The sequence below is a fragment of the Elephas maximus genome, chromosome 9 (assembly GCF_024166365.1).
Source record: "Elephas maximus indicus isolate mEleMax1 chromosome 9, mEleMax1 primary haplotype, whole genome shotgun sequence".
Classification (NCBI taxonomy): domain Eukaryota; kingdom Metazoa; phylum Chordata; class Mammalia; order Proboscidea; family Elephantidae; genus Elephas; species Elephas maximus.
This window is the reverse complement of record NC_064827.1, coordinates 97,552,899-97,579,818: the sequence shown is the minus strand read 5'-3', so window position 1 is coordinate 97,579,818 and position 26,920 is coordinate 97,552,899. Positions and strand designations below refer to the sequence as shown.

General features: G+C 36.5%; 1 pseudogene; it reads left to right on the top strand.

The window, feature by feature from the left end:
- Window positions 1–12,207: 12,207 nt before the first annotated feature.
- Window positions 12,208–26,920, top strand: part of LOC126082501 (actin-related protein 2/3 complex subunit 1A-like) — a 119,581-nt pseudogene continuing 104,868 nt past the window's right edge.

The window sequence follows — 26,920 nt, the reverse complement described above, 5'->3', positions numbered from 1 at the left end:
AATTAGGTTTTTGGTTTCATGTGCTGGATTATGTGTTTTATATATTTCCATACTTTTAATTTAGTAGGGCAGGCCTTTACATTAGAAGATGGGTCTCATTAAAAGAAATGTTATCATGGAACCGTGTGCATTAAGTTCAATTTTCACTCAATTTAAAAAGAATACTTGGGAGAGCAGTGCATTGAAGCACAAGAAAATGAGTAGTTAGATTCCTTTTAAACAGAGGAGCCAAATGTGTGAGAAGTGGTGCCTCTGGGGTGAATAAAACAATCAAATAGACAGAAATGGGGTTGCAGGCTTCGCATAAATGACCGCACTGCTCTATTTTCAGACCTCCTGCCTTTCTTTAATGACCATTTTTCTTTTTCTTGGGGCAACAGAGGAAGACGGGCTGGGAGCATAGGGAGAAGGAAGGCTTTGGCCCAACTAGGGCAAGGCCTCAAGAGGAATGCCTTTAAGGATTCCTTATATTGTCTCACCAAGAGAAAAGTCAAGTAGGCTACTGAGGCAAGGGATCCCGTTCTAGCCCGGCCTTTACCTAGTCTAAAGGTCCTTAAACTTCAGTGAGTATCATAAACACCTGGAGGGCTTGTTAAACCTCAAATTGCTGGGCCTCACCTTAGAGTTTCTGATTTAGTAGTAGGTTAGGGGTGGAGGCCGATAATTTACATTTCTAGCAAGTCCCCAGGTGAAGCTGATGCTGCTGGCCCTAGGACCACAATAAGAGATCTGCTTACCCACAGACAGTGCTTAGTAAGGGCTAGACAGATAAATAGCTGCCATAGGGTTGAGTCCAACTCATGTAGGCCTTATGCACAATAGAAGAAAAATTTGCCCTGGTCCTGCATTATCCTCACAATCATTGGCTTATTTGAGTCTATCATTGTGGTTGTTGTGCCCATCCATCTCACTGAGGGTCTCCTTCATCGTTGCTGCCCTCTGTTTCACCAAACATGATGTTTTCCTTCAGCAATTGTTCCTTACTGATGACCTATCCAAAGCAAGTGAGTTGGACAGTGTTCTGTTATGACCCATTGGTTGTTTTTTCTGTTTTTGTTGGCTAGTTTTAAGAAGCAGATGGCCATGCCTTTCTTTCTAGTTTGTCACAGTCTGGAAGCTCCACTGAAACCTGCCCACCATGGGTGACACCGCTGCTATGTGAAACACCGGTAGCATAGTTTCCAGAATCACAGTGACATTTGAGCCACCCTAGTGTGACAAACTGACCGATGAGTGGTAGGTGGTTTCAAATAGAGAAAATACATACACATGTAAAGATACATATATGTAAATTAGATTTTTCTCATAAATTAGCTGGCTATGTAATCCTAACTGAGGATTGCAGTTTTAAACATTCAATTGACTTTTTAGTTGCCAGGAGAAGTATCCATATACAGTTAAATATCCCCATTTCTCCAAGATGCCTCCCTCTGAAAGCTCTTTATCTTTGCAAAAGCTTTTCCCTTCTCAGCTGGCACAATGAGGTGAGAGTGAAGATCATTGAAAAAAGCAGTAGAAAGCCATATAGAGAGATGTCATTGTCTAAAAACAATATTAATGCGGCTGGTTTTATCAAGAATTTTCATTTTTTCTGTCAGGTAACAGAAACTGATTCCAGATAACTTAAGTAAAAAGGGAGTTTGCTGTAAGGGCATAAGGATGCTTATAAATTTGAACAAGTTTAAGAAGGATAGGTACCAAAATAGACTGGACTCTTTGTAGTAGACAACTATTTGGGTGAATGAGTTCCAATGTTGTCAGTATTTTCTTACTTGGGTTAACATACAAATCCCAATGACAAAGCAATGTTTTGTTCTGTTGCATATAGGGTAGCCATGAATTGGAGCTGACTGGATGGCAACTAACAACAATATCTGCGCTAGTATCTATCCCAAAACCAGAACCACAAAACCCAGTGCCGTCGAGTCGATTCCGACTCATGACCCATAGACCCCAATAATACTGGGTAGGCTTGGCACCAAGGAATACAACTTTCTGTAAAGGGTTTCTCTGGTATAGGAAACCCTGGTGGCATAGCGGTTAAGTGCTACGGCTACTAACCAAAGGGCCGGCAGTTCAAATCTGCCAGGCACTCCTTGGAAACTCTATGGGTCAGTTATACTCTGTCCTATAGGGTCGCTATGAGTTGGAATCGACTCGACGGCACTGGGTTTTTTTTTTTTTCTGGTATACAGGAGAAGTGTACAGACCTCACTGTTTTGGAGCTTCAAATTTGCATTACTATATCCCGAGGTTTTTCCAAAACAGCAATTTTATCATTGCTGTCATTTATTGATTATTTAATCTATGTCAGACACTGAACTAAGCACTTTCCATATATGATCTAATTTAATCTCAGAAAAATCAACTTCATGGATCATCATTCTCATCCAAGATATAAGGAAACTGATGCATAGACAGGTTGAGTAACACGGCCAAACTCAATTAATGATCACTGAACTATGATTTCCACCCAAGACTGATGAGATGGAATTAGCAGCAGTTATGTTGATGCGGCAGGATCCAATCTACAGGATTGAGTCGTGCCTTGAGCCAATCTCTTTTGAGATATTGAAGAGGGAAGTGGGCAGAGAGATATGGGGACCTCATACCACCAAGGAAGCAGCACCAGGAGCAGAGCAAGTTCTTTGGACACAGGATTCCTGTACTGAGAATGTCCCAAGCCAGGGGAAGATTGATGACAAGGTCTTTCCTCTAGAGCTGACAGAGTAAGAAAGCCTTTCTTTGAAGCTGGCACCCGGAATTCAGACCTCTAGCCTACTAGGCTGTGAGAAAATAAACTTGCTTGTTAAAGCCATCCACTTATGGTATTTCTGTTATAGCACCGTTAGTTAACTAAGACAAAAGGGGAGACTAAGAGAGAGTGTTGGTCACTGGTGGAAACACATGGAAAACACATTTTTGCAGATGGTTAAATAATGCTGAATGTCTCAAGTTTTTTTTTTTCCTACAAAAACAAGCAAACAAAAAAACCAAACCTGTTGATATCGAGTTGATTCCAACTGATAGCGACCCTATAGGACAGAATAGAACTGCCCCATAGAGTTTGCAAAGAATACCTGGTGAATTCAAACTGCCAACCTTTTGGTTAGTAGCTGTAGCTCTTAACTACTATACCACCAGGGTTTCCTTTCCTACAAAGTAGCCCTAAAATAAGAGAAAAATATATTTTCGGTGTTCTGAATGGCTCACCAAACATAATAGCTCTCATATTTTATCTTAATGATTCTTTCAAATTTTGCATTCTACTCAATAATATATCTGTGCTTGCTTTAATATAAATTACTTATGTTCAAATGTCATTGCTTACAGCTAGAAAAACAGTTTTTATATTTCTTGTTTATTGGTTAAGATACTATTGCACCAAGATTATGAATTTTAAAAAATGAAATGGATTGGGATGAAGAAGGTTCCATGACCAGAAAATCCATCTTAGTTTTACAATCTAGACTGTATGGATGGATACATATGTGGACCCAAATCACAACTCTTCTTTTACAGATGAAATTATATTGTAATCATCATTGAGGAGAAATACCCAGAATATTGCCAAAGAGAAAATTCAAGGTAGTGTATATTCAGACTGCTGTTGGAAATTTTACGAGTGTGTTTGTACATTTGAGTTATAAGATGAGATTGAAAGTTCTTTGCTCCACTGGGAAGTGTCTTTTACTCTCTCTGGCATATATTCATCAAAGGACTCTATTCAGTGAAGAAAGATGAATGATGCTTTTAGCCTTATCTTTAACAAAGACACTGTAAACATCATTACTTTTAATTGAACTAAAATGCTCACATGCCTTGTCATCCCCACAAGCAATTCTCCTAGTCCAGTTCTAAACATTCATTTTAACTGCAGTGATCTTGTCATATGCAGTAACAACCTTGAGAGTTTCTACTTAAAATTATCGATTGAGATCATTTAGCCTTGAAAAAAGTATCTGTTGGATAAGCTAATTTTGTTAAACATCCTTTATCACTGAGGACAAAACAGAATTAATTCATTTTATCCAAAGATTGGCCCTTTGTTGGTTGTCTTACTTCCCTTTCTCCATGAGGAGAGTGCTCACTGAAGCCAGAATTAGAACACTATGATCCCCCTGCTGCACGTCTGGGTTGCAATTTTACAGATTAAGCTAGAGTTCAACTGTGTGACCAATTTTCAAAATCACTTTATATATATATATATATTTAAATAAATCAAGTTAATTAAATCACTAGGCTTTTTTTTTTAGTAAAAATTTTCATTTTTACCACCCCATTGAACACACTGAGAAAACCAGGAGGCATATTGTTTGAGGTGAGTATTCTTGGTAAATGATGCAGAAACTCCTGGGTCATTCGGAATGCATGATGTCCTTGATACAGGTTATCACTCCTAAAGTTTGATATGGGCACGTTTTTCAGCTTGGCTGCCTCTTTTTGATTCAAAATAGATTTAGCCATGCCTTAGAGTTTATTTTATTTATTTATTTTATAGTTTATAGTAGGATTCCTTCAAATATTCTGTTATGTGAGTTTCATCTTTTAAACTGTTTTTAAATTGACCTTGAAGTTACTTTAAAAGATATTTTATTCGACTATTTGTGTGTAGTTTTTTTTTTTTTTTTATAAATTCTAACAAAATCTGGTAATTATTCTTCAAATTGTGCTAATTGGGTTTTAAATGCCGCTGCAAAAGTGATGATATCAGACCATATCATCTCAAGGTTTTCTAGCAAAAAGTTTCCCAGGTTATAGGTTTATTAAGTATCTTAAATAAATATCAAAATACATTTTACTTTTTTTTATGGTTACTACGTAAGGGAAGTATTATGATTTTCTTAAAAGTCAGATTCATTACTGGGAATCTCAGTCATGTCAGAGGCAACTCTAAATACCTTCAGATTTTACTTTTATTTTTAGTAATCTTGTATAAGTTCACAGGTGTCAAACTTCTGATTAAAATTTTCTGTAAGTTCATAACCTACACCTCCATCTCAAAATGTAAGTAAAATTTACTACATTTAAAAAATAAACCCAGAATGATGCTATGATAGTAAAAATTAACAATTTTAGTTATTTTTGGATTTTATGAAACTCAATGTGGTGGAAAATATAATTAAATTTAATTGTGTTTGTGTAAATCTATCCAGATCATAGACTGAAATATTTATCTGTATGCTTTTCATTCACTTCCTTCTTGCTAATTTGTAAACATGCCTATTTAGTGAGAGGCATCCACATTGCTTCCAGAAGAGAGGTTGTTTTTGTTGTTGTTTGTTTGTTTTATAGTGAGCTTAGAGCTGTCAGTATTTAGTTTTTTGACATTTATAACAGGATTTTGAGAATCAAAAGGAGCGATCAGAGGAAAGCAAGCATTTGATCCATGTCAATGGAATTAGAAAAAGAGGAGGACCTAAGGGTTCTTTCTACCTCAGGTCATAAGGCCTGGAGGTGATTGGACTGGAAAAAAGGAATGAGGGGGAAAGAAAAAAGATAAGAGAGGCTCAGGCCACAGGGTCAGGATCAGAGTCAGAATTAGGGAACTCACCAATGTTCAGTTCCAGGAATTCATCTACATGTCCCACTGACTCCTGTAGATCATCAGGAACGCTGTGAGAAAGGTATTGGTCTCAGCCTGTGGGGTGTGGGCTTTGCACTCACTGTAGCTTGCATGTTAGTTAGCTGTGGATCCTCCAACTAGGGCAGCTTACCTGCTCTGAAATTTTGCTGAGCCCTTGTAGGCACATCTTCAGTCACCCTCCCCTTTTTTATTAGCAACTCAGGTCACTTCTAAGACCCCTCAGCAGAAAGTGAGGGTCTTTAACAACTAAAGAAACAGAGGTGAATATAAAAGGAAAAATACATGGGAAGAACTTTGAAAATTGTGAAATCCATTCTCATTCCATAAAGCATTTTGATGACTGTAGTTGTAGTAGGCAGAGCCAATGTTTGTGTGTGTGTATGTGTGTAATCAAAAGTAGAAAAGCAAAATAAAATAAAAGGAAATCCTAAATGGGTTGCCAATGAGAATGCTTTGAAAATTTCTGTGTTGAAACTTCCCCATTGGGACTGACAAGAATCGGCCTTAAGAGCCAGTGACACAGCAAAATCTGATCTTGTCAGAGTGTGTTCCCAATTCTTGATGTAAATGGCAGGCTGGATTTCCAATTAGCATGAAAATACTAGATTTTTAAATCAGTGACAGCACTCTAAAATAGTCTGATCTCTGCTCTTTCATGAAAATTAGCTGACATGGAATATACCTGCTCCTGATTCTTGTGCATGTACGCAGCAAACCTCTCCAAGACATCATCAATAACAATGAAACTCAAACAGACTCTGCCCTGATTTTGCAGTAAAATTTGTGTTCTAGATACATGCACCATACTTCTTCAACTGTTTGTGTACTTCAGAATCATACACCAACAGATATCAAAGTCCCAATTTAAAAAGGTCAGTTCAGTTTTATTACATCCGTACAATTTACGGAGAATACCAAAGGTTTGTTGTTTTTGTTAGATGCTGTCAGGTTGGCTCCTGACTTGTGGCAACCCCATACACAATGGAGCAAACCTTTATTTGATCCTGTACCATCTCCACAATCAGTTGCAGATCAGACTGTTGTGACCCATAGGGTATGCATGGGCCAGCTTTCGAAAGTAGATCACCAGGCTTTTCTACCTTAGCTTGGAAGCTTCACTGAAACCTGTTCAGCATTGTAGCATGAGCCTCCAAAAACAGATGGGTGGTGGCTGTGCATGAGATGCACTGGCCGGGAATCAAACTCAGCTCTCTTACATTGAAAGCAAGCCACCACTGCCCCCAAGTAAAGGTTAGACTACAGATATTTTCATAGGCTTCATGTACAGAAATATGGATTTCTGAGACATCTTTTACCAAGTAAAAGTCTAAAAATACTTGAAAATAAATCTTATTTGAAATGAATCTTATTTAGACAGGGCTAGGGAAAAACCCTGGTGGCGTAGTGGTTAAGAACCATGGCTGCTAACCCAAAGGTCAGTGGTTCGATTCCACCAGTTGCTCCTTGGAAACACTATGGGGGTTCTACTCTGCACCATAGGGTCTCTACGAGTTGGAATTGACTAGACAGCAATGGGTTTGGTTTTGGAATGACTGAGGGTGCAGTTGTTAAAGCCCTCAGCTGCTAACCAAAGTTTTGTTGTTCAAATCCACCAGGGGGTCCATGGGAGAAAGATGATCCAGTCTGCTTTCATAAAGATTTACAGCCTTAGATACCCTATGGGAAAATTCTACTGTGTCCTATAGTGTCACTATGAGTTGGAATTGACTTGAAGGCAATGGGTTTTGGTTTTACTAAGGTGCCATTAAACCAAAGATGCTCCCTTGATCTCTCTGACTGAAACCAATTGTTCTCTCTTCTATTTTTCTATAGAATGCTATTTGATAGTTTTCACATGGCACATTACTCTCTAATTCACATTTTACTTACGTATATGCCTGCTTTGTTTTCCCAGGGTGAAAGGGGCAGTATGTTACCTAGTTTTGTATACTTCAGGTACAGTACACATTTTCTATAGAGGGATTCACAGCCAATGAGTTAGGTTTTGTAGGTCACAGGCAGTCTCTGTCCCAAATTCTTCATTTTCCTACAAGCCTTTAAAAATGTAAAAACCATTCTTAGCTTGCAAGCTGTACAAAAATAAGTTGTAGGGAAGATTTGAGCTGTAATTTTCTAATCCTTTTTTCAGATTATTTAGCAGTGTGCATCATAGAAAATAAGTAAATCTTTGTGAAGAAAATGGATAATAACAAATAACAACTACGGATGGCACAGTGGTTAAGGGCTCGGCTGCTAACCAAACACTCAGCAATTCAAATCCACCAGCCACTCTTTGGAAACCCTGTGGGGTTAGTTCTATTTTGTCATATGGGGTTGCTCTGAGTCAGAATAGACTCGAGGACAATGGGTTTAGGTTTGATGTTTGGTTTATTAAGTAATATGCTGAATTATTTTTCAACATCACTATTGTAATCAGGATGTGTAAAAAGAATAAAGTGTTTGTACCTCCATTAAACAAATTACCACGTTATCATCTTTCCCCCAGAAGCTGCTTAGTCATAAAGCAAATATAACTGAGATTTTTTACTGTTCAATTTTAGTTAGTTGTTATTCTCCCTGGGTGAATGGGATGAGAAATATTCAAAAAAGCCATAATCTATGTACATTAAAAAAGCTAGACAGTGTCTTTTCATAATGGGCTTATATGTTAAATAGATCATGATACAGCAGAACAATAAAAATATGAATTAGAGGAAGGTAAAGAAACAAGGGGTAAGAGTCTGTGAGTTCTTAAATTATGAATCCACCATTAAATATTTACTGAGTTATTCTCCGATGAGTGGGGAGCAATATGGGTATTTCGGTTTAGGATGTAAAAAGCCACAACAGAAAGCCTCTCATACCCTAACAATGAAAGAGAACCAGGTAATCTAAGACATTGTAACTTTTTAGCCCATCCAATACCTGAAGTCAGAAAGCAATGAAAGGGACCAAAATCCAAAGAAGGACAGCCCTCTGAGGAAAGATGGGAAGCACAACCCGTTTTACATTTGAAAGAGCAGAAGAGGAAGAGGTAGCTGTCATAGAGGTGACTGAGAAGAAACCAATTAAAATATTAATGAATTTTTAAGGCTAAGTGTAGGCTAGCATATTATTTTGAAACATCTGGCAGTTCCAAGCACATTCACTCACAAGCTCTACTTCAAGGGCCTCCACCACGTGCCCTTAAGAAATATTAGAGGCAGAGCAGGAGACAGGAAAGAATCCCCTCAGTGACACATCCGTCCAAAAAGTGATGACAGCCCATGGGGCAGAAGTATATAATACATCACTCACTTCTCAGAGTCTTCATCTTGTAAAAAATAAAAGACTTAAGCCTCTGGGTAACAAGCAGAAAATCCTATTATCCTCAGAGCCTTGGTAGCTTGGGGGTGGGGTGACGAGCAAAACCCCTCTGTTTTTTGAGGAGGGATAGAAAGCCTACTTCTTGCCCCCAGAAATCAAACAAAAATCTATTGCTTTTACTTCTGGGGGAGGGGCAAGAAAAGCAAAATTTCTAATGGTAAGGGAAGTAATCAAAACTCTCTCCTGCCCTAAACCCTTTAGAAATACATGTAACATTTGTTTGCCTTGGGGAATAGAGGTAAGAACACTAGAAAACCTCACTCCAAGGGCCCAGGCTCAAGGTCCTGCCTAATATTAAATCTAGAATAAGAAAACAGAGAAGTTATCTAGTTCTCACCGTAAGCCTAGCACTGACTACTGCTGGGGAAGCAGTGAGAGCAGGACTTGGCAAACTAGGCTTGTGGACTGCTTCCACCCAGCAGACTGTTTCTCTAAACCTGTGAGCTAGGGATCACTTGTAAACTTTTTTAAATATGGTAAAATAAAAACAAAGAAGAACATGGAACAGAGACCATATTTAGCCTTCAAAACCAAATTATTTACTCCTTGCCCTTTTACAGAAAATTTATTGACCTTTGGAGGACAAGAGCATGGAAAGAGAATCTCTCTGTTGCACAATTGTACAAAGACTGCTAAAAGATGAGAGTGGAGCAGGAACTCAGAGAAAAACACTCCAATACACCAGAGCCCATATTAAGTATTTTAATGGGAGGCAAGCACTGAAGGAATTTGAAGAGTATGGTGCACTGAGAGTAATAGTACTAACACCAAAACACATACATAGTTCACCTAGCTCAACTTCTAACAAGATCCACCCAACAACTCCATCTTAACAGCCTGGCAGAGAGGAGGTATGCTCATGTCCAGATGTAAAAATTATTTCCCTCAGTATCTATTGTTATAATATCCATAATTTAATAAGGAATTATAATTTTAATTTGAACTTCTATAATGATTCAAGATGTTAAACATCTTTTCATATACTTATTTGTCCTCTGTATCTCTTCTATGGTGAAATATCTGTTCAAATCTTTTGTCCACTTTTTAATTGGATTAACTTATTATTATTGAGTTGCAAGAGTTCTTTATATATTGTGGGGTATAGATGTCTTTTATCAAGATACATGTTACCCAAAACCCCACTGTTAGAAAGGAATTATAAGACACACAAAAAAGCAAGGAAAAATAAACTGTTTTCAAGAGGTACAGCAGTCAATAGAACAAGAATCATAGATGACCCACATGCCTTGAATGATTAAAAAGTAGCTTAATAGTAGCTACAATTATAGAATCCAGTAAAAAAAAGCTGGAAAACATACACCAACAGAAGCTGGAAAGGAAAGGAAACAGAGTCTCTCCTTGAGCCTCCAGAAGGAATGCAGTCCTGCCCACACCTTTATTTTAGCCACCTCCAAAAATAAAGCCAAAAAAAAAAAAAAAATCCAAACGCATTGCCACTGAGTCAATTTCAGCTCACAGCGACCCTACAGGACAGATTAGAGCTGTCCCATAATGTTTCCAAGGAGTGGCTGTTGGGTTTGAGCTGCCAACTTTCGGTTAGCAGACAAGGTCTTAACCAGCGCCCCTATTTTAGACCAGTAAGTCATACTTCTGCCTTCTGACCTCCATAAGTGTAAGATAATAAATTTTGGTTTTCAGCCACTAAGCTTGTGATAATTTGTTACAGCAGCAATAAGAAAGTTACACAAACATGGATATAAAATTCCTTAGAAATATTAGTAAATCAAACCTGGCAATATGAAAATAGGGTATTACAACATGATCAAGTAGGGTTTATGCCAGGAATGAAATGTTGGTTCAACGTTTGAAAAGCAATAATTGTAATTCATCATATAGACATGAAAACAGAAAAATAAACCACAAATGATCATCCCAGTAGATAGAGTAAAAGCTCTTGAAAAAAATCTATCCTCTGTTTCTGCAAATTAGAAGTAGTAAGAAACTTCTTTAACAAGTACGAAATTTGGTTCACTTAATTACTTCTACACGTTAATAACTTCTACACGTAAAGAACAACAAAAACAACAAAAGCCAGTCCAGAGACTATTAGAAAATATTTTCTAACAAACATCTGATAAAGCACTTCTATATCCACAATATATAAAGAACTCTAACAATGTACAACTCAATAATAAGATAATCAGACTAAAAATGTACAAAAGATTTGAACAGACATTTCACCATAGAAGAGGTATTGGTGGCCAATAAGTACATAAAATGGTGTTTAACATCTTGAGTCATTTAAACAAAACAACAACAACAACAACAAAAACTCATTGCTGTCAAGTTGATTCTGACTCATAGCAACCCTATAGAACAGAATAGAACTGCCACATAGAGTTTCTAAGAAGTAGCTATGGGATTTGAACTGCCACCTTTTGGCTAGCAACCAAACGCTTAACCACTGTATCACCAGGGCCCCCTTGAGTCATTAAGGAAATGCAAATTAAAAACTACAGTGAAACGTCACTTTACACCTAATTAGATGATTAAAAAAAAAAAAAGAGAGACAAGACTACATGCTAGTGTGGATATGGATGTGGAGCTATTGGAATTCTTATACACTTTTGGTGAATATGCAAAATGGAACAGACACTTTGGAAAACAATTTGGCAATTTTATGTAAAGATGAACATACTTTTACTATATGACAGTTCCCACTACTAGAGATGTGCCCAAGAGAAATAAAAACATGTCCATAAAATGTATATACGAATACATAAATGTTTATAGCAGCTTTGTTTAGTATACTCTGAAGTGGAATTACTCAGATGTCAGTTAACTGTTATCAGTAATAAAAAGGAATAAACTACAGAAATAGGCAATAACATGGATGAATTTCAAAAACATTATGCTGGAAAAAAGAAGCCAGACAAAAAAGGCTACATACTGTACAACTGCATTTATATGAAATTCTGCAGAAGACAAGTAGGAACAAAAAGCAGCTCCGTGGTTGGTAGGGGCTAGGGATCTGGAAGGAGGGTTTTGACCTCAAAGTGCACAAGATAACTTTTTGTGGTAATGGAAATGTGCTATAGCTCAGTTGTAGCGGTGGTTACACAACTGCGAGCATGTGTCAAAACTTCATTAAACTGTGGATTTAAAACGAATAAGTTTTATTGTATGTAAATTATACCTCGATAAATGTAAATTTTTGAAAGGAAAAATAAAACAGACTCAGAAGAGTTGAAGGATTGGTTTGAGGAGTAACAATATTTTAGAATGTGGGCAATATGGCGGAAGGCTTTGCAACACCAACAGATGAAATTACGTGTTATGTTATTGGAAATAAGGAAGCATCAGAGCTTTCTTTGAAGAGGGTAATATGGCTGCAAATCAGAGAAAATGTAGCTCTCAATAGAACTCCAGGAAACATCTTATCTGTCGTTATTTTTATATGAAATAAACTATACATGCACCAAAGTGATTAAGTAATGTATTTAAGCTCCACAGCTGGTTAGGGGAAATTTTGTAGGTCTTCCCATGTTCTTCTTCTAGATGAACATAATGCTAAAGAATGGTTTGGGTTTTGATTCACAGAAATAGAAATAATTTCTTGGTTGTAAAATGGTACATAAAACATATTGAACATGGAAAATAAACTAGAGTCAAAAAAGCCAGAAAGAGCTAGCAATCATATTTACACGTTATTTTCCATAATATCTAGAATTTAGTTTTCCTGATTTCTAATCAAGGTAGTTATATACAAGAGTTAAAACAAACATTTTTCCAGTGGTAGTGAAAATAACCTCATGAGTGAAAAAAGATTATCGGAAACCTACTAAACATAAAAACACAATCTGTTGTTTTGGGAGTTTATGTTATAGTTTCTGTGATGTTCATCTGAATTGGAGTCTATACCTACCTATGCTGTGGCCCCCATCAAGCTGTGTCAGCTTCAGGCCCTGTGAATTTCAGTAGGTTTTTCTTCTATATTTCCTTTTTGGAAAAAAAAATTAACTTATTATTTATTAAAATGACTGTAAAATATCAAACAGTACAAATAAGTGTTTTCTTATTCATCTTAGACACAAAGTCTCTTTATTTGGGGGAGTGGGGGAACATGCATTGTTCCAAATTTTTTTCTATGCATAAAAACAAACATGTATGTTTGAGCAGGTGATTCACAAAAATAGTTCCATCTATATATAGCCTTCCACAACTTACCTTTTTTCAGAAGTTTTATTAAGATTTAATTACCATACCATACAATTCACCCATTTGAAGCGTGTAATTCAATGGTTTTTATTGTATGTAACCATCATCACAATTTTAGAACATTTTCATTACTTCCAAAAGAAACACCATAACCATGAGCAGTTGCTCCCCATTCCCACCTCCAAGCTGCCCTATCCCTTGGCAATCACTAATCTACTTTTTGTATCTGTAAATTTGCATTCTTTGGACTATATATATGTGTGTATATATATATATATATATGCAATATATATATACACACGTATATATATGGAATTATATAACATGCTACGATTTGTGAATGCCTCGTTTCTGTGAGCATAATGTTTTTGAAGTTTCAGCTATGTTGTAGCATGTATCAGTACTTAATTCCTTTTATTATGGCCAAAAAAAAAAAAAAACTTTCCGTTTTGTGGATATACCACAATTTATTTATCCATTCACCATTCACCAGTTGATGGACATTTGGGTTGTTTCCACTTTGTGGTTATTATGAAAAATGCTGTTATGAATATTCATGTACAGGTTTTTGTGTGGGCACATGCTTTTATTTATCTTGGATATATACCTAAAAGTGGAATTGTTGGGTCATATAATAATAACTCTGTTTAAAGTTTTGAAGAACTACCAGACTATCTTGCAAAGCAGCTGGATTTCATTTTCATAAGCAGTGTGTCATTGGTTTTGCAAAATTCTATCATGAGATCTCCAGCATCATTTCGATTACCAAGGCCATATTTACCAACTACTGATTCTTTTTTGTTTCCAACTTTTGCTTTCTAATTACAAGTAATTTTTAGTTACGAGGGGCCAAAGTCAAAATATTAGCCCTACAACTAGAACAAATAAAGAAGAGAATTAGAAGCCCACAGCCACCAGAAGAAAGGAAATAATAAAGATTAGAGCAGAAATAAACAACAAAAAATTAACAGAAAGGATCAACAAGACCAAAAGTTGGCTCTTTGAAAAGATCAACAAAATAAAAAAATCATTGACCAAACTGGCAAAAGAAAAACAGGAGAAGAAACAAATAACCCAAATAAGAAATGAGATGGGGAATATTACAACAGATCCAATTGAAATAAAAATGATCATAACAGAACTCTACAAAAAAATTGTACTCCAAGAAACTTGAGAACCTAGAGGAAATGCAAAAATTTCTAGAAACATTCTACCTACCTAAATTAGCACAAAGTGCAATAGGAAATCTGTACAGACCCATAAGAAGAGAAGAGATTGAAGAAGTAATTAAAAAAAAAAACAAAAAACAAAACTCTTAACAACAAAAGCCCAGGTCCAGACAGTTTCATTGGAGAATTCTACCAAATATTCAGAAAACAGCTCACACCAGTACTATTCAAAATATTTCAAGGCATAGAAAAGTAAAGAACACTTGTGAATTCTTTCTTTGAAGCCGGCATAACCCTGATGCAAATGCCAGACAAAGATATCACAAAAAAAGAAAATTACAGACCAATATCTCTCATGAATAGAGATACAAAAATTCTCAACAAAAGTCTAGGCAGTAGAACTCAGCACCATAAAAAAAAAAAATACACCTGACCAAGATGGATTCATACCAGGTATGCAAGGATTATTCAACATAAGAAAATCAATCAATGTAATCCACTATATAAATAAACCATAAAAAAAGAAATCTCATGATTATCTCACTTGATGCAGAAAAGGCATTGATAAAGTCCAGTACCCATTCTTGATAAAAATTCTCAATAAAATAGGAATGGAACTGTAATTCCTCAACATAATAAAGGGCTTCTATATGCAACCAACAACCATCATCATTCTCAATGGAGAGAGACTGAAACCACTCCCCCTGAGAACAGTAAGAAGACAAGGATGCCCTGTATCACCACTCCTATTTAACATTGTGCTGGAAGTCCTGCCTAAAGCAATAAGGCAAGAAAAAGAAATAAAAGGTATCCAAATTGGAAATGAAGAAGTAAAGCTATCCCTATTCAAAAATGATACGATCCTATACATAGAGAACTCCAAAGATTCCGCAAGAAAACTGCTGGAACTAATAGAAAGATTCAGCAGAGTAACAGGTTACCAAATCAACATATAAAATCAGCTGGATTCCTATACACCAACAAAGAAAACTTTGAGAAGGGCATCAGGGAAACAATATTATTTGTAATAGCCCCTAAAAAGATAAAATACTCAGGAATAAATCTAACCAGGGACATAAAAGGCCTATAGAAAGAAAACTACAAACCACTATTGCAGGAAACCAAGAGACCTACATAAATGAAAAACATATCATGCACCTGGATAGGTAGACTCAACACTGTGAAAATGTCAATCCTACCCAAAGTGATGTACAGATACATTGCAACCCCAATCCAAATGCTAACCATATTCTTTAATGAGATGGAAAAACTTATCACCAACTTTATATAGAAAGGAAAGAGGCCCCAGATAAACAAAGCATTATTGAAGAAAAAAAACAAAGTGGGAGGCCTCATACTGCCTGATCTCAGAACCTACTATACAGCCACGGTAGTCAAGATAGCCTGGCACTGGTACAACAACAGACACATAGACCAGTGGAACAGAATCAAGAATTTAGATGTAAATCCACCCACCTGTGGTCAAGCTGATCTTTGACGAAGACCAAAGTCCAATAAATAAGGTAAAGGCAGTCTTTTGCACAAATAGGGCTAACAAAACTGAATATCCATCTGTAAAAAAAATGAAACAGGACTCATACCTCACACCATATACAAAAATTAACTCAAAATGGATCAAAGACCTAAATATAAATCCTAAAATGATAAAGATCATTAAAGAAAAAATAAAGAGAGTGCTCAGGGCCCTAATATATGGCATAAACACAATACAAACCATAACTTACAATGCACAAACACCAGAAGAATAGGTAAGTGAGAGATCCTAAATATTAAACTTTTATATTCATCAAAAATATTCACCAAAACAGTTAAAAGAGAACCTACAGACTAGGAAGAAATTTTGGCACAACATACCCATCAAAGATTCAATATCTAAAATTTCTAGAAAACTTTAACAATTCAAGAACAAAAAGACAACTAATCCAATTAAAAAATGGGCAAAGAATATGAACAGGCACTTCATCTAGGGAGACATTCAGGCAGCTAACAGACACACTAGGAAATGTTCATAATCATTAAAATCATTAGCCGTTAGAAAATGCAAATCAAAACTACAATGAGATACCATCTCACTCCTACATTACTGGCATGAATAAAAAAAAAATGCAGAAAATGACAAATGTTGGAGAGGCTGCAGGATGATTGGAACTCTTATGTGCTGCTGGTGGGAATGCACAATGGTACAATTATTTTGGAAAACGATATGGTGCTTTCTTAAAAAGCTAGAACTATGAATACCATATGATCCGACAATTCCATTCCTAGGAATATATCCTAGAGAAATAAGAGCCATCACATCCATGCTCATTGCAGCATTTTTCACAATAGCAAAAAATGGCAACAACTTAAGTGCCCATCGGCAAATGAATTGTTGTTGTTGTTAGGTGCCATCCAGTTGGTTCCCACACATAGTGACCCTATGTACAACAGAACGAAATGCTGCCCAATTCTGAGCTATCCTGACAATCATTGTTACTGTCCGTGTTGCTGTTACTGTGTCCACCTATCTCGTAGAGGGTCTTCTCCTTCTTCACTGACTCTCTACCAAGCATGATATCTCTCTCCAAGGACTGATCCCTCCTGGCAACGTGTCCAAAGTGTGTAAGACGTAGTGTCACCATTCTTGCTTCTAAGGAGCATTCTGGTTGTACTTCTTCTAAGACAGATTTGTTCCTTCTTTTGGCAGTCCATGGTGTATTCAATATTCTTTGCCGACACCATAATTCAAAGGCATTAATTCTTCTTTGGTCTTCCTTCTTCATCTCTTCATCGTCCAGCTTTTCACATGCATATGAGGTGATTGAAAACACCATGGCTTGGGTCAGGTGCACTTTAGTCTTCAAGATGACATCTTTACTTTTCAAATCTTTACAGAGGTCTTTTGCAGCAGACTTGCCCAATGGAATGCATAACTAAATTTCTTCACTAGGGCTTCCATGGTGTTGATTGTGGACACAAGTAAACAAGATCCTTGACAACTTCAGTCCTTTCTCTGTTTATTAATATGTTGCTTATTGGCCCAATTATGAGGATTTTTGTTTTCTTTATGTTGAGGTGCAGTCCATACTGAAGACTGTAGTCTTTAATCTTCATCAGTAAGTGCTTCAAGTCCTCTTCACTTTCAGCAAGCAAGGTTGTGTCATCTGCATAACACAGGCTGTTAAGGAGTCTTCCTCTAATCCTGATGTCCCCTTCTCCTCCTTATAACCAACTTCTTGGATTATTTGCTTAGCATACAGGTTGAACAGATATGGTGACAGATACAGCGATGATGCATGATTTCCTGACTTTAAACCAACCAGTATCCCCTAGTTCTGTCTGAGTGAGATTAATAGATAAACAAATTAAGGTATATACACACAATGGAATACTAAACAACAATAAAGAACAATGATGAATCTGCAAAACATCTCACAACATGGATTAATCTGGAGGGCTTTATGCTGAGCGAAATAAGTCAATCACAAAAGGATGAATATTGTATAAAATATTGTATAAAAACTGAAGAAAAGATTTACAGGCAGATAAAAACAATCTCTGATGGTTATGAGGGAGGGAAGGGATGGAAAGGGAAAATCACAAACTAAATAGTGGACAAGTTAACTTTGGTGAAGGGAAAGACAAGCCACAATATAGAGAACTATGGCATAACTTGACCAAGGCAAAGTCATAGAAGGTTCCTAGACACATCCAAATACCTTGAGAGATGGAGTTGCTGGGGCTGAGGGCTGAGGACCATGGTCTCGTGGGACACCTAGATCAATTAGTATAACATAGTTTATAGAGAAAGTGCTCTACAACCTACCTCAGTGAACAGCATCTGGGGTCTTAAAAACTTGAGAGGGGATATCTAAGATACATCTTTCGGTCTCATCACATCCAGAGCAAAAGCGAATGAAGAAAACCAAAGTCACTAGGAAAATATCAATCCAAAAGACTAATGGACCACAAGAACCATAGTCTAGCCCAGAAGAACTAGATGGTGCCTGGCTACCACCACCAACCACTCTGACAAGAATCACAATAACGGGTCTTGGACCAAGCCAGAGAAAAATGTAGAACAAAATTCAGATTCACACAAAAAGATCAGACTCGCTGCTCTGAGAGAGATTGGAGAAACCCTTGATACAATGGCCCTGAGACGCCCTGCTAACTTAGAATTGATGCAACTCCTGAAGTCCACCTCTCAGCTGTATATTATATAGGCCTATAAAACAAACAATAATACACAGGAGGAACGAGCTTCTTAGTTCAATCACATGTACAAGGCCACATGGGCAACACCTGCACAAAAGCAGAAATGAGACGGCAGTAACCCAGTACCCAGTGCCGTTGAGTCAATTGCAACTCATAGCGACCCTATAGGACAGAGTAGAACTGCCCCATAGAGGCAGTAGGGGACAGGAAAACTGGTCAAATGGATCCAGGGAACCCAGACCGTCAAGGGAAACAGGGAGAGTGCTGACATATTGCAGGGATTTCAGCCAATGTCACAAAACAATTTGTGTATAAACTTTCAATGAAAAATTAATTTGCACTGTAAACTTTCACCTAAAAACAAATTTAAAACAACAACAACAAAGATAAAGAGGTCTTTTGCAGTAGATTTGGATCCAAATAAAATGAAATCTTTGACAACTTCAATATTTTCTCCATTTATCCTGATGCTGTTTATTGGTCCAGTTGAGAGGGTTTTTTTTTTTTTTCTTTATATTGAGGTGTAATCCATACTGGAGGCTGTAGTCTTCGATCTCCATCATTAAGTGCTTCAATACATTTTCACTTTCAGCAAGCAAGGTTGTGTTATCTGCATATTGCAGGTTGTTAATGAGTCTTCCTCCAATACTGATGCCGTGTTCTTCCTCATATAGTCTAACTTCTCAGATTATTTGCTCAGTCTACAGACTGAATAAGTATGGTAAAATGATAAAACCCTCATGCACACATTTCCTGATTTTATACTGACCAGTATCCCCTTGTTCTGTTCAAATGACTGCCTCTGGTCTACTTATGGGTTCCACATGAGCACAGTTAAGTGTTCTGAAATTCTCATTCTTTACAATATTATCCATAAATTGATAGGATTCACACAGTTGAGTACCTTTATGTAATCAATAATACACAGGTAAACATTTTTCTGGTATTCTCTCTTTTCAGCTGAGATTATCAGACATCTGCAGTCATATCCCTCATTCCATGTCCTCTGCTGAATCTGGCTTGAATTTCTAGCTATTCCCTGCTGATAACTGCTGAAACCATTTTTGAGTTATCTTCAGAAAAATTTTACTTGAATGTGGTCTAAATGATATTGTTCCATAATTTCTGAATTCCACTGGATCACCTTTCTTTGGAATGAGCACATATATACATTTCTTCCAGTCAGTTTCTCAGGTAGCTATCTTCCAAATTTTTTGGCATAGACAAGTGAGCACTTCTAGCATTGAATCCATTTGTTGAAACATCTCAATTGATAGTCCTTCAATCCTGGAACCTTGTTTTTCACCAATGCCTTCGGTGCAACTTGGACTTCTTTCTTCAGCACTATCAGTTCTTGATTATATGCTCCCTCCTGAGATGGCTGAACATTGACCAATTCTCTCTGGTATGGTTATTCTATATTTCTTCTTTTGATGCTTCCTGTGTCTTTCAATTTTGTCCCCTTTAAAAAAAAGAAATCAATTCCTATGCTGTCAAGTTGATTCTGACTCAGAGCAACCCTATAGGACAGACTATAACTGCCTCATAGGGTTTCCAAGACTGTAATCTTTACGGGAACAGACTGCAACGTCTTTATCCCTTGGAGCAGATGGTGAGTTCAAACCACTAACCTGTCTGTTAGAAGCTGAGCTCTTTAACCACTATACCACCAGGACCCCTTTTTTTGTCCATAGACTCCTTTAATGTTGCAACTCGAGGCTTTAATTTTGTCTCCGATTCTTTCCACAAGTTGTCTGTCAGCTTGTTGCTCTGTGGTGGTGGGCATGATGCTGTGATGCTGGAAGGTATGCTGTCAGTATTTCAAATACTAGCAGGGTCACCCATTGTGGACAGGTTTCAGCATGGCTTCCAAACTAAGACAAGGAAGAAGTACCTCATGATCTATCTTCCTTTATGTAAGTCTTGTGATTTCTTATAAATTTCACTCCTAGTTATATTATTTTTTTCTTGCTTTTGTAAATAAAATCGATTTTTTATTTCATTAGGTTTTTTTTAGATTTCATATTGTCTACATGTGAGGAAGGTATTGATTTTTGTGTATTAATTTCAAGACCTGTCATTTTACTGAACTTGCTTATTATTTCTACAATTTTTTTTGGAAATTTTTAATTTTTTCACTTGATTCTCTTGGGGTTTTTATGAAAAATCATATAATAACAAAAATAATAATAAAGAAGAAAAAGAAGATGAGGAAGAAGGAACTTATACTAATGTGTATTATCCAGGCACTTTTTCAAGTACTATAATTTATAAACTCAATCCTCATAAGAACTCAATGAGGTCAATGCTATTATTTTACTGATGATTAAAATGAAGTACACAAAGTCACAAATTTGTGAAGGTTGTAATTTTGTCTTTATCTATAATCATAATATACTATTTATCTTGATGACTAGTTCTAGAAGAATGTTAAATAGCATTGATGTTAGTATATTTTCTTCTCTTGTTCCCGATTTTAATGAAAATTTTCCCCTTGTTTTACCATTGGGCAAAATATTGGCTTTGGATTTGAAATAACTATGTATATTTTAACATGCTAAGACAGTACGTACCTATTCTATTTGTGTGTAATTTGTATTCAATGTGTATTTTTATGCATAATGTGTGTTCAATTTTATTAAATTTCTTTTTTGGTGAGAACTACATTTTTTTTTTTTCGTTTGATCTACTACATGGTCAATTACATTAATAGTCTTACTAATACTGGACCAACATTTGAATCCTGAAATAAAACTCACTTGTCAATTTGTATTATTTCTCCAAAGATCATTGCATTTTATTTGCAAATATTTCTTAAATTTAAATCACTAAAAACTAGTTTGACTTTCACTTTTTTTTTTCTGTAAGAAGAGTTTTAAAACTCTCCAGTTTATATACTAGGAGATTGTTAAAATATCATTAAAATAATCTCTTTCTTCCAAGTATAACAGAGTTACCAATGTGGGGTTAGTGCTATTGTTGTATAGTGCCTTGATACTATTTTAAATTTCTTCCATTTTTTTAGTTATGCTGGCTAGTTTTTTTTTTTTTTTTCTATTTTCTCTGGTCTATTTTAGTATTTTAGTAACATAATTTCATTTAAAAAACTACATTTTTAAATTATTCTTTTTAATTTGAGCCAATGATTCCCTTTCAATTACTTCTAATTTCTCTTATTTGTAGGTATTTCCTTTTGACACTACACATTTGTATTTTATTCTTTATATACTTGAAATTTCACAGCCGTTTATGCATTTTACCTTTTTTTCTCATTGACAATTTCTTGAATTTATCAGTCCTACTGTTTTTTTGTGTCCTAATTAAATAATTTGTTATTATTTTTATTGAATTCTTCTATTTGCAGAGATGGTCCAAGATGGCAGCATAGTCAGATGCGTCATAATGTCCCTCCTACAGCAAAGACCTGAGAAAACAAGTGAGTTGGATATAGAAGGCAACTTTGGAACCCTGAGAATCAAAGGCAAGGCTGAAGAATCAGACCAAGTGCAAGTAGAAGGAGAAACTGTACAAAAACAGCAGACATGGAGAATTATGGATCGTTGGCACCCTACCAGCTGAACATGCACAGTGTGACCACATTAAGAAAAAGCAAGCAACATTCCCAGTGGTCGCCTCCATATCCTGGTGCAGCCAAGCAGGAGCGACTCTGCACCTGTGACAAGAGTCAGCCAGGAGTGCTCCCAACCCTGCAAATGCTAAATGCACTCACCTTATCCACCATGACACCTTTCCCTCAGTGCCGGAGGCCAACTGACTTATGGTGCACCCTATCCCACCCATTGAACCCCCTACACACACACACGATCATGGTCTGGTTGCATCCACCACTGTCCTGGCTCCTGAGCTGGGGGCCCAAGGACCAGCGGAGCTCGTCCCTTCACTTAGGCACACTCACAGGGAGAATTGTCCAAGATTTGCTGGTAGAAAACTTCCTTAATATCATGAAAGATGAGAAGAGATTCATCCAGAAAGCTCAATGCACCTCATTGAATAGAATAGAATAGAATAGACCCCAAAAGAGGAAATGTGTAAATTTCTGGAAACACACTGGGTACCTAAACTAACACAAACTGAGGTAGAAAACTGAACATATCCATAGCAAAAGAAAAGGTTGAAGAGGTCATAACCCCTCCCCCTGCCCCCCCCCCCAAAGTCACTGGCCTGGACAGCTTCACTGGAGAATTCTACCAAACATTCAAAGAAGAGTTTACACCAATATTTCTCAAACTATTTCAGAGCATAGAAAAGGAAAGAATACTCCGAAATTCATTCCATGAATCAGCATAACCCTGATATTAAAGCCAGGCAAAGATACCACAAAAAAGAAAATTGCAGTCCAACACCTCTTAAGAATATAGATGAAAAAATTGTCAACAAAATTCTAGCTATTAGGTGGAGCCATCATAGTGCCCTAGACTCATGCAACATGCATCAAAGACCTGAAACACTATATAAAACAGATACAAACATCAATCCCGGAACCCTGAGCATCAAAAGAAGAGGTAAAGAACTAGATCAAACACTTAATGGAAGAAGAAACTAAAGAAATAAAGAGAATGATAAGTGTTATGGAGTGGAAGTCCTCTGCCAACTAATATGGCCCAGCATGGCCACCTTGAAACACAGGTAGCAATGACCCTGGATAAGGAGTATGGGAAGGCAACTTCACAGAGCTCCTAACAGGAGATAGACCACCAAGTAACCAGAGAAACATGCTTTCCCACCATTCACCATTCTGCACCATACACTACCTCCTCTCTCCTTCCTGATGTTCCCTGTTGCATCACCACAGCTAGAGCACATCTGGCACACAAACCCACTGCTGCATAGGGCCTCTCACCACTCAACCAGCTGATGAACAGTGGGAGGCAATTCAGTACCACTCCTTGTACAACACCTCAGCCCATCTGCCAAGGGACTTTGAATGCTCCCACACTGCTAGATCAACTTCAGGAGCACAACAGCACCAGCCCAGTACATCCTCAGCCATCTCACCAAACTAGTGTACAGTAAAGTGAGATTGCCCTGCCTGCAGCTGCCCTGCCCACCTGGACAAGGCGTTGAAAGCTAGCATGCCCACAGACAAGGAAGCAGTAAAACACACCTGGTCTGCTTGCCCTGGCATATCAAAACAAACAACAAAAAAAAAGTAGAACGAAACAAATGAACATACAATCAATAAAGAAAATAACACCTTAATGTCTCAGAGATAGCAGACAATATCAAAATATACAAAAAAGCAGGACAAGATGACTTCAGCAAGTGAACAAAAAAAAGAATCAGATAACCTTCTGGCAGAGGAAAAGGTATTGGAGCTACCTGATATGAATTCAAATGACTAATATATAGGGCTCTACAAGAGATTAGGAGACAGAGATCAAGGAAAACACAGGCAAAACCAATGAAAAAAGACAAATCATGGAAAACACAGTCATAAACAATGAAAACATAGCAAAAATCAAGGAAAACATAGAAAAAGCAATAGAAGAATTCAAGAAAAAATTAAGAACAAAACATCAAAATAAATAATTAGAACTCATACAAAAACAACAGCTAGAAATTCAAAAGATAAACAATAAAATTTCAGAAATAGACAACTCAATAAAAGGTCTTAGGAGTAAATTTGAAACAGTGGAAAACAGAATCAGTGAGATTGAAAGCAAATGCATAGATGCCACTTTGTTTGAGAAAAAAATCAGAGAAAGAATGAAGAAAACCTAAGAATTATATGATATGGGACACAGTCAAGAGCAAAATTTTGCATGTGATTGGAGTTCCAGAACAGGGGGAGAAAAAAGAAAACACAGAGAAGATTGTTGGGTTGACAGAAAACTTCCCAAACACCATGAAAGATGAAAAGGTGACCATCCAAGAAGCTCAACAAACTGCATATAGGAAAGATCCCAAAAGAAAGTCACCAAGACATATCATAATCACACCTGACAAAACCAAAGACAAAGGATTCTGAAAGCAGCTCAAGAAAAAATAAATTTACTTACAAAGGAGAAACAATAAGACTAAGCTGTGGTTATTTGGCAGAAACTATTCAGGCAAGAAGGCAATGGGATAACATATATAACACATTGAAATAAAAAACACTGAAAACCAAGAGTAATATTTCCTGCAAAACTCTCTCTCAAATATGATGATGAAATTAGGACATTTCCAAATAAACAGAAATGAAGTGAATTAAAAAAAAATTCATAAAAATTTATAAGAAATAATAAAGGGAGTCCTTCAATTAGAGAACCAGCAATATCAGACAACAATCTGACTTTAGGACACAGGACAGCATCAGCCAGATACCATCCTAGGTAATGAACTCTCAAGGATACAATAAAGCTAAAAGATTTACAACATGGAGCCAGAGATGTCAATCTGTAAGTGACAACAATGTCAGAACAATAAAAAGGGGGAATAAGTGGTATAGCTATAGAACTTTCAAATGGAGAGGGAGTCAAGGCAATATCAAATAATAAAAGACTGGTTCAAACTTAGGTAGATAAGGGTAATTTAAAAGTAGCCACAAAGAAAATTAACAAACCTACTCACCAGAATAAAAAAGAAGAAAAAGACAAAGACTGAGTAAACACAAAATCTATAATAATGAAAGAAAAGAAGAGAAAATCCACAAACAAAAGGACCTCAGCACAGGAAAGGAAGAGGAACAACGAAAAAAATCAGCACAGCATTATCACAGCAATAAACTCTTACAAACCAACCAACCCACTGCTGTTGAATCAATTTCGTCTCATAGAACAGAGTAGAACTGCCCCATAGGGTTTCCAAGGAGCACATGGGGGATTCAAACTGCCGACCATTTGGTTAGCAGTTGTAGCTCTTAACCACTATGCCCCCAGGTTCCCAAATAAACTCATATCAGTTGATAATCACACTGAACATCAATGGCTTAAATGTACCTGTAAAGACAGAAAGTGGAAGAAAGGATTAAAAAAACACAACCATCAATATGCTGCCTACAAGAGACATGCTTTAGACACAAAGGCATAAATATATCAAAAATCAAAGGATAGAAAAAAATATCAAGTACACAGTAAGAAAAAGAGCAGAAGTGGTAATACTAATCTTAGACAAAATAGACTTTTAGGAAAAAAATCTACCATAAAAGACAAGGAAAGACACTATGTAATTAAAGGGACAATTCACTAAGAAGACATAACCTTAATAAATATCTATGCACCCAACATCAGGGCTTCAAAATGCATAAAACAAACTCTAACAGCACAGAAAAGAGAAATTAACAGTTTCGCAATAATAGTAGGAGGCTCCAACACACCACTCTAGAACATTAGAAAAAACTGAACAAACATACAGAAGATCTAAAGGCCACAATCAACCAACTTGACTTCATAGACATATACAGAAAAAACACTCTGCCAAATAGCAGCAAAGTATGCATTCTTTTCCAATGCACATGAATCATTTTCCAGAATAGCTACGTTTTAGTCCACAGAGCAAGCCTCAATAAAATCCAAAACATCCAAATATAACAAAGTAGTTTCTCAGATCACAAAGCTATGAAAGTAGAAATCAAATCAGGAAAAGCAAGAAAAAAAAAAAAATCAAATACATAGAAACTGAATAACAGCTTGCTTAAAAACCATGGGGTAGAAAAAGAAATCAAAGATGAAATTTTCAAAAAATCCTAAAATCAAATGACAATGAAAAAACAGCATACCAAAACCTTTAGGACACAGAAAAAGCAGTGCTGAGAGGCTAATTTATAGCAATAAACACAAACAACACAAAAGAAGAAAAGGCCAAAATCAAAACATTAACCCTACAACTCAAATAAATAGAAAGAGAGAAGCAAAAGTAGTCCACAGACACCGTAAGAAAGGAAATAACATAGCTTAGAGCAGAAAAAATGAGGCAGAGAATGGAAAAGCAATAGAAATAATCAAGACCAAAAGGCAGTTCTTGGAAAAGATTAACAAAATCAACAAACCGTTGACCAAACTAAGAAAAGAAAAATAAGGGAGGAAGCAAATAACCCAAATAAGAAATGAGATGCAGACATCACAAGAGGCTCGACTGAAATAAAAGGGATAATAAGAGAATATTATAAAAAATTGTATTCCAACAAATTTGATAACCTAGAGGAAATGGAAAAATTTCTAGAAACACACTACTTACCTGAACTAAGAAAAACTGACATAGAAAATCTGACCAGACTCATACAAAGAAAAGATTGAAGAGGTGATTAAAAAAAAAAAAAAACACTCCCAACAAAAATAAGCCCTGGCCCAGACAGCTTCACTGGAGAATTCTACCAAACATTTAGAGAAGAGCTCACTACAGTACTACTCAAACTATTTCAAAGCATGGAAAAGGAAAGAATACTCCTGAATTCGTTCTA